General features: G+C 42.6%; 1 pseudogene; it reads right to left on the bottom strand.

Moving 5' to 3' along the window:
- Positions 1 to 9,909, bottom strand: LOC145819921 (rust resistance kinase Lr10 pseudogene; annotated as a pseudogene).
- Between the last annotated feature and the right edge of the window lie 286 nt (positions 9,910 to 10,195).

The raw sequence follows: 10,195 nt of genomic DNA, 5'->3' as shown, positions 1-10,195 counted from the left end.
TTAACGTGCACTTATATCCATTGTTACGGAATCCATACAAGCGCCTAATAGAATCGGCAATTGGGTAGGGTCTATGTCGTTTCCATTCTCACTCGGCATTGCCTGTGGATGCATAAAAGGTTTAGGAGGCATCTGAAGAAATTCAATACTTCCTTGGAGCATCTCTACGACTTTGTTCATGGAAGGACGGTTAATAGGCTTCATTTGTATGCACCATAGATGTAACGCCCTCAAAATAATTACATTAAACCCATCAAATAAGACATGCATTGACATATAAACAAACCACCTTCTATTATTCATTAGCGTCTCATTACATAAGTATTACATGTTAACATCAAAACAAAATGCCCTACGGGCTTACAGCTTTCCAAGTTAACACTTGGTTACATCAAAAGAGCACTAGCTCGTACACGTTAAGCCCTTGGCTTGAGTTTACATGTAATACATCAAAAGTAAATCAACAAAAGTGTGCCCGCCCCTAGCCTCCCAAGCTATGTCCTTGGAGGTGGCATGCTACCTGTACCTGAAAATGATATTCCCATATAGGGTGAGCCACAGCCCAGCAGAAATATACTAAACCAACCATGAACAATGACTAAAAGATTAGCAATTGATAGATGGTCAACACTGATACATTCACATAAATCACAAATTTATGTCAACCGACTCATAAGTCCAAGTTACTTTTCATTTTCCCTTTTTCAACGGATAGGCATATAAGCACTAGCCACATTCTCAACAGATATGTATAACAACAATATCCACATTCACAGATAAGCAAATAAGCTATATCCACATTCTACAACAGATATGTACATCAACAATATCCACAGATAAGCATATAAGCTATATCCACACTTCACAAAGATAAGCATATGAGCTCTATCTTCACTTTTCTAGACAAACATATGAGCTGTATCTACGGAGTTCATCCCCAATCTTCTCCCAACACTATCCGGTTTAGAGGTACATCCCCTATCTTCCCCTAAACCGCGGAGTACATCCCCTATCTCCTCCTCTACACATAACATATATAAACACATTGGTTCTATATACAATCACCCAATACATACAGTTAATGTATTCTATCAACCGTCAAGTTCCATGACACATTTCATTGATTAGTTTCAGTTTGCCTAATCATCATGCATTGTCTACAACAATCACGACTATCCTCCACCGATAGCCCAAAGCAGTTATTTCTAAACAGAAAATAAATGCACAATGGATATTCAATCAACATTTCATTTCCTCATTCTTCACAATTAATTATCCCAATTAATTAAACAATGTAATTAGGTCAATTCCCATAATTAACATTTCAACCCTTAGGTCCCATTTTCATCAATGATTTAACATTTATTCAATTTCTCTATGCCAAACATGCATTTAGGTTTATTATGAATAAAACCCCAACTTTTGTAAAATTGCACAAAAGCCCCAAACTTTCACAAAATTACCAAACCAACCCCAACATCTCAAAATGCCAAAATGTAAAGAAAAAACCCATAGAGAGGAGTAGGATATCCCTACCTCGAAGTTTAAGCCAAAAAGGAGATGAAGACTCGAAGATCAACGTGCTCCAAAACCAAACTTTTTCAGATTAAAACGAAGCTCTCAATGCCCTCTATCTTTTTAACAAAAGCCCTAGGCTAGATTCTCACTCTAGGGAGATCAAATCTTAGAGAGAATATAAGTGTGGAGAGAGAGAGTCTCGGATCTAGGGTTTGATCACAAAAAGAAAGTGAAAAGTGATGTTCAAAATCGCTACTGTCCGCTGATATAAAACACGCTCGCTCGAGCGAAGCCTCTGTCGCTCGAGCGACCAGACACAGAAACTCTCGCTCGAGTCAAGATGTTCTCGATCGAGCGAGGAAAAACCCAGACCGCTCGAGCGAAGGAAGCTCGCTCGAGCCAAGAATGGCAACTCTCAGGTCCAGAACCAGACGCAACACTCGCTCGAGCGAAGCCACCCTGGCTCGACCCACCAGACACGAACCTCACTCTTGCTCGAGCGACCAACTCCTCGCTCGAGCGAAGGTCCAAAAATCTGGGCAGCAACACTAGGCTCCCAAACACAACCAACCTGTAACAAACCTGCCCAACACATCCTATAACTCAAATATGAAGTAAAGAGGATGCAAACAAGATAATAAACAACAACCAACATCCACGGACACATGTCCGGATCACTGTCCAACAAGGGTAAACCCGGGATCGCTATAACCTCCCCCCCTTAAAGAATTTCGTTCCCGAAATTAAGCACAAGTTTTCAAAAACAGGTTCTCCTCCATTTTAAACAATGTTACCATTTAACATCCAACAATCCAACTCATTACCGGTCACCCCCTCCCTATAACAAGAGGCATTTCACAATATGTAAACAACATATGTACTTTCAACATGCATTAATATTACGCATTATCTTTCCAATTTCAACAATACATTCAACACATATAGTGTCACATTCAACTTCCATATGAGGCAAGTTCCAAAACATACTTCCAATGAACCAAAACATTTTCAATGTTTCACAACTTAAGACATATATAAAAGCTCTTAAGTTCAACAAAATGCAAAATTTAAATACAAGATCACATATCAACAAAGAAGTCCGGATATTTCTCGCGGACTTCCAACTCACGTTCCCAAGTGGCCTCCTCCACTCCGTGATGTTTCCACAAGACTTTCACCAAAGGAATGGTCTTGCCACGCAGGACCTGATCCCGCCTATCCAAGACCCGAACCGGTCTCTCCTCATACGAGGCATCCTCATCTACCTCTAAATCGGTCCAATCCAACACATGTGATGGATCTGGCTCATACTTCCGAAGCATACTCACATGAAACACGTCATGCACTCCGGACAACTGCGGCGGTAAGGCTAACCGATAAGCAACCTCACCAATCCTCTCAAGGATCTCAAAAGGACCAATAAACCGAGGGGATAACTTCCCACTCTTCCCAAACCTCATCAAACCTCGTCTAGGTGATATCTTCAAAAAGACATGATCACCTACCTCAAACGCTAAAGGTCTCCTCCTACGGTCGGCATAACTCTTTTGTCGACTCTGGGCTGTAACAAGCCTCCTACGGATAAGCTCAACTTTCTCCGTCGTCTCCCTAACCAACTCCGGACCCAACAAAGGTGCATCACCCACCTCGGCCCAACAAACTGGAGACCTACACGGTCGGCCATACAAGGCCTCAAACGGTGCCATACCGATGCTAGACTGAAAGCTGTTGTTGTAGGCAAACTCTACCAATGGCAAGTGCCTCTCCCACGTCCCACTGAAGTCCAGGACACAACCCCGAAGCATATCCTCGAGGATCTGAATAGTACGCTCGGACTGCCCGTCAGTCTGAGGATGATAGGCCGTACTAAAGGTCAACTTCGTGCCCAAGGCACTCTGCAAACTCTGCCACAACCTAGCAGTAAAACGAGGATCTCTATCTGAGACGATCGTCACTGGGACCCCGTGCAATCTCACTACGTCCCGAATATACAAATCAGCAAGATGATCTACCGAATCTCTCACGCGCATAGAAATAAAGTGCGCCGACTTAGTCAACCGGTCTACAACCACCCAAATAGCATCACTACCCCGCTGAGTCCTCGGAAGACCTACAACGAAGTCCATAGTGACATGCTCCCACTTCCACTCGGCAATAGGCAAGGGTTGCAACAAACCCGCTGGCCTCTGATGCTCGGCCTTCACTTGCTGGCAAGTAAGGCACTTCGATACGAAAACCGCCACATCTCTCTTCATACCTCGCCACCAAAACTGGCGACCCAAATCCTGATACATCTTAGTACCTCCCGGATGCACCGCAAGGCGCGAATGATGAAACTCTCGGAGTACTTCCTCACGGCAAGACTCCGGTACAAACAAACGGTCTCGGTATCTCACACTCAGGTCGGGATACACCGTCAAACCCTTCTCAACTTTCCCACTGGAGATCTTCTCTCGGAGGGATTCTACCTCAAGGTCACCTCTCTGTGCCTCTAACACTCTAATCACAAGTGTAGGCTGCGCAACAACAGAAAACAAGGCCGCAGCCTCAACAGATTCGCCCAGTAGCAAATCAAACTCGCCAAGTGCTCCCAACATCTCCCATTCCCGGATGGCTGTACTAGCTACATCACTAATGGATTTCCTACTAAGGGCATCGGCCACAACATTGGCCTTTCCCGGATGATAATGCAACTCAAAATCATAATCCTCGATGAACTCCATCCATCTCCTCTGCCTCAAATTCAAGTCTCTCTGTGTAAACAGATACTTCAAACTCTTGTGGTCCGAGAACACCTCGAACTTCTCACCATAAAGGTAGTGCCTCCAAATTTTCAAGGCAAAGATCACTGCCGCTAACTCTAGGTCGTGTGTGGGGTAATTCTTCTCGTGTATTTTCAACTGACGTGAGCCATAAGCTACCACTTTCCCCTCTTGCATCAACACACAACCCAAACCCTCTTGTGAGGCATCACAATAAACCGCATAACCCAAACCTCTCTCCGGAATAATCAACACCGGAGCGGTGGTCAATCTAACTTTCAGCTCTTGGAACGACTTTTCACAAGTCTCACTCCACACAAACTTGACTCCCTTCCGAGTCAGTCTAGTCAACGGTGACGCTAACCTGGAGAAATCTTTCACAAACCGACGGTAATACCCAGCTAATCCCAGAAAACTGCGGATCTCAAACACACTCTTAGGTTGTGCCCAATCTTGCACTGCCTCAACCTTGGATGTATCAACGGACACCCCTTCCCCAGATACCACGTGGCCTAAGAATTTGACTTCCCTCAGCCAGAACTCACACTTCCCAAACTTGGCATACAGCCTATGGGCTCTAAGTAACTCAAGCACCACTCTCAAGTGTTCCTCGTGCTCCTCCTCTGAAGGCGAATAGATAAGGATGTCGTCCACGAAGACGACCACAAATCGGTCTAAGAACTCCCGAAAAATCCGGTTCATCAAGTCCATAAAGACTGCCGGTGCATTGGTAAGCCCGAATGGCATCACCAGAAACTCATAATGGCCATACCGCGTACGGAATGCCGTCTTCGGAATATCCTCCTCCCTGACCCTCAACTGGTGGTAACCCGATCTCAAGTCTATCTTAGAGAAACAACGGGAACCCTTCAACTGGTCAAACAAATCATCTATACGGGGCATAGGGTACTTATTCTTAACCGTAGCCCGATTCAACTTCCGGTCAAACTCATAGCAACGGCGTTCCTCAGACGCCACCAGTTCCGGTGCAAACCTGGACAGACTGGTAAAAGTAGCCTCAAACTCGGCCACTGACAAGCCCTGCTGTTTAAGCCGGCTGAACTGATCCCTCAGCTTCTCCCTAGCTGCTGCAGACAAAAACCTCTCCTGAAAAGCATTCACAAATGCCTCCCAAGTACCACCAACACGAGCCTTCTCGTACTTCCACCATTGACCCGCATCTCCCTTCAGTTGGAAGGATGCCAAGGTCACTTTCAGTGTTCCGTCCTCGATGCCAAGCATCTCGAACGTCTTACCCATTTGCTCTAGCCACTCATCAGCCTTCAGTGGCTCCTTCGGATCCCCGACAAACTCATCCGGATTAGACCGAAAAAACTCTCTCTTCAAGAAAGAAGGCCCTGCCTCAGCTGCCTGATTCTCAGTTCTAAGAATACCCAAAGCTCCTGCTATCTCTCTGGCCAAGGCACCCATGGCCTGCTGACCCACTGGCTCGGCCACATTGGCCTGACCAACTCCCTCCTGTACTACCGGAATATCACCCGGTAACGGTACTTCCTGCCTCGCAGGTCTACCACGTCTAGCTCCTCTTCCTCGTCCTGACATCCTAATAAAGGCAACACAAAACGTTAGCACATTCATAAATGTGCCGAAACTAAACACTCACGTCCTAATACATGGACAACTGTAATTCACTCCACATAAGCACATAAACACATAAGCACTTACGAATTTCATTTCCAGATAATGATAGTCCCAAGGCGTTACTAGAGTTCCGGTTAGAAACAGCATTGATCAAGTGCTTTTCCAACAAGACTCCCAGAAACTCAAGGATCCAATCAACATCCCAGAAATTAAATCCCATACCCACATAGTCACATAAGCATGTTATCAATTAAACACATAGCATATGATACTACATCTAAGTCTCTATCAAGCGAGACAAACCCATTGTGATACTAATCACTTCCCACGTACCCTAAGTATTCGAACCCGGTACGCTCTGATACCAAGTTGTAACGCCCTCAAAATAATTACATTAAACCCATCAAATAAGACATGCATTGACATATAAACAAACCACCTTCTATTATTCATTAGCGTCTCATTACATAAGTATTACATGTTAACATCAAAACAAAATGCCCTACGGGCTTACAGCTTTCCAAGTTAACACTTGGTTACATCAAAAGAGCACTAGCTCGTACACGTTAAGCCCTTGGCTTGAGTTTACATGTAATACATCAAAAGTAAATCAACAAAAGTGTGCCCGCCCCTAGCCTCCCAAGCCATGTCCTTGGAGGTGGCATGCTACCTGTACCTGAAAATGATATTCCCATATAGGGTGAGCCACAGCCCAGCAGAAATATACTAAACCAACCATGAACAATGACTAAAAGATTAGCAATTGATAGATGGTCAACACTGATACATTCACATAAATCACAAATTTATGTCAACCGACTCATAAGTCCAAGTTACTTTTCATTTTCCCTTTTTCAACGGATAGGCATATAAGCACCAGCCACATTCTCAACAGATATGTATAACAACAATATCCACATTCACAGATAAGCAAATAAGCTATATCCACATTCTACAACAGATATGTACATCAACAATATCCACAGATAAGCATATAAGCTATATCCACACTTCACAAAGATAAGCATATGAGCTCTATCTTCACTTTTCTAGACAAGCATATGAGATGTATCTACGGAGTTCATCCCCTATCTTCTCCCAATACTATCCGGTTTAGAGGTACATCCCCTATCTTCCCCTAAACCGCGGAGTACATCCCCCATCTCCTCCTCTACACATAACGTAGATAAACACATTGGTTCTATATACAATCACCCAATACATACAGTTAATGTATTCTATCAACCGTCAAGTTCCATGACACATTTCATTGATTAGTTTCAGTTTGCCTAATCATCATGCATTGTCTACAACAATCACGACTATCCTCCACCGATAGCCCAAAGCAGTTATTTCTAAACAAAAAATAAATGCACAATGGATATTCAATCAACATTTCATTTCCTCATTCTTCACAATTAATTATCCCAATTAATTAAACAATGTAATTAGGTCAATTCCCATAATTAACATTTCAACCCTTAGGTCCCATTTTCATCAATGATTTAACATTTATTCCATTTCTCTATGCCAAACATGCATTCAGGTTTATTATGAATAAAACCCCAACTTTTGTAAAATTGCACAAAAGCCCCAAACTTTCACAAAATTACCTAACCAACCCCAACATCTCAAAATGCCAAAATGTAAAGAAAAAACCCATAGAGAGGAGTAGGACATCCCTACCTCGAAGTTTAAGCCAAAAAGGAGATGAAGACTCGAAGATCAACGTGCTCCAAAACCAAACTTTTTCAGATTAAAACGAAGCTCTCAATGCCCTCTATCTTTTTAACAAAAGCCCTAGGCTAGATTCACACTCTAGGGAGATCAAATCTTAGAGAGAATATAACTGTGGAGAGAGAGAGTCTCGGATCTAGGGTTTGATCACAAAAAGAAAGTGAAAAGTGATGTTCAAAATCGCTACTGTCCGCTGATATAAAACACGCTCGCTCGAGCGAAGCCTCTGTCGCTCGAGCGACCAGACACAGAAACTCTCGCTCGAGCCAAGATGTTCTCGATCGAGCGAGGAAAAACCCAGACCGCTCGAGCGAAGGAAGCTCGCTCGAGCCAAGAATGGCAACTCTCAGGTCCAGAACCAGACGCAACACTCGCTCGAGCGAAGCCACCCTGGCTCGACCCACCAGACACGAACCTCACTCTCGCTCGAGCGACCAACTCCTCGCTCGAGCGAAGGTCCAAAAATCTGGGCAGCAACACTAGGCTCTCAAACACAACCAACCTGTAACAAACCTGCCCAACACATCCTATAACTCAAATATGAAGTAAAGAGGATGCAAACAAGATAATAAACAACAACCAACATCCACGGATACATGTCCGAATCACTGTCCAACAAGGGTAAACCCGGGATCGCTATAATAGAGCTACTACCATCATCTTCTTTACCATCTCCCTCTCCTCCTCCGTCGTTTCTCCCATTTTTATGTGTTTTCCATCTGTGAATTGGCCATAAACCCACGAAGGGAAATAAATTTGGCTTGAATTAGGTGATGCATTCCAATTCCTCCTCTTGCCTGCTATTTCCATCAACAACATTCCAAAACTATAAACGTCAGCTTTATATGAAACACCTCCAATGTTTTTGTAGAACAACTCTGGGGCCATGTAACCCATGGTTCCTCTTGCTGTAGTGAGAGGCAAAATACTATCAACTGTTGGATACAATTTTGCCAGCCCAAAGTCAGAAACTTTTGGAGTGAAATTCTCATCAAGGAGAATGTTGTGAGGCTTTATATCAAAATGCAGGATTTGCATGTCACAAACTCCATGCAAATATTCAATCCCCCTTGCCACTCCAAGAGAGATTTCATACATTTGCTCACAACCTAAGGAATTTTTCCTTTTCTAGAAAAGATGTACTTCTCAAGAGACCCATTAGGCATGAAGTCATAAATAAGAGCACGCTTACTCAGCACAAAATCCAATTAGATGAACCACATTGACATGATGAATCCTTTCTATGGTGGCTACTTCATTGATGAATTCTTGCCCACCAGATTTAGGCTTACTTAACATCTTAACTGCCACAAGAGTGCCACTTTGAAGCTTTCCTTTGTATACAGAACCATAGCCTCCTTCCCCCAACTTGTCCCTAAAACCTTTGGTCATCTTCTTGATATCCGAGTATGAGTACCTAATAGGCTTGAGATTATTTTGACTTCGTAGGAAACCTTCAATGCTATCAAACATCGATAAATGCCTTGTCCTAAACTTATAGATTAAAAATCCAAACACACATGGTGCACATAAAGTCCTTGCTGCTAGGATTACTCCTGTGTAGGTAGACAAAGAAGTAATAAGAAAATGTTCTTTTATCCTTCCATTGTGACCCAATTTCCAAAACTTATGTTCAAGTTTTCTTTTATACTGCTGCATTTCATTTTATATTATCTTGTTTTGTATTAAGGGACATTTCTTTTGTATTAAAAGATAACTTTTCATAGTGTTCACTAAATAGAATAAATGTCATACCTATGATAAATAGCAAGAGGAAGATTTGAGTTGTTAAAAAAATGAGCATAGATTCAGCAATGTGACTAAGGCAGTTAAAAAGAACAAAAAAAATAAAGTGATAACAAGAGCAAGTAAACCTAGCAAAGCATACAATAAGTTCTATAAATCATTCTAACGAACCTAATTAAACTAATTATAGCTAGGTTGTTTGCTATTATATAATATATATATATAACTTATTATATGCTTTGCTAATGATATATAGAATGGAAACGACATAGACCCTACCCATGTGTTACATGGCTTACCCAGAGTTAGAGGAACCATGGGTTACATGGCCCCAGAGTTGTTCTACAAAAACATTGGAGGTGTTTCATATAAAGCTGACGTTTATAGTTTTGGAATGTTGTTGATGGAAATAGCAGGCAAGAGGAGGAATTGGAATGCATCAGCTAATTCAAGCCAAAGTTATTTCCCTTCGTGGGTTCATGGCCAATTCACAGATGGAAAACACATAAAAATGGGAGAAACGACGGAGGAGGAGAGGGAGATGGTAAAGAAGATGATGGTAGTAGCTTTATGGTGCATACAAATGAAGCCTATTAATCGTCCTTCCATGAACAAAGTCGTAGAGATGCTCCAAGGAAGTATTGAATTTCTTCAGATGCCTCCCAAACCTATTATGCATCCACAAGCAATGCCGAGTGAGAATGGAAACGACATAGACCCTACCCAATTGCTGATTCTATCAAGAGCTTGTATGGATTCCTTAACAATGGATATAAGTGCACGTTAAGTGAATTGCGCCAAGAAACATTTATTTAGAGGCAACGCTAACA

Source organism: Camellia sinensis, chromosome 1, assembly GCF_055761805.1.
Source record: "Camellia sinensis isolate YWXY chromosome 1, ASM5576180v1, whole genome shotgun sequence".
In the NCBI taxonomy this organism is placed as follows: domain Eukaryota; kingdom Viridiplantae; phylum Streptophyta; class Magnoliopsida; order Ericales; family Theaceae; genus Camellia; species Camellia sinensis.
This window is presented reverse-complemented; position numbering and strand designations above follow the sequence as displayed.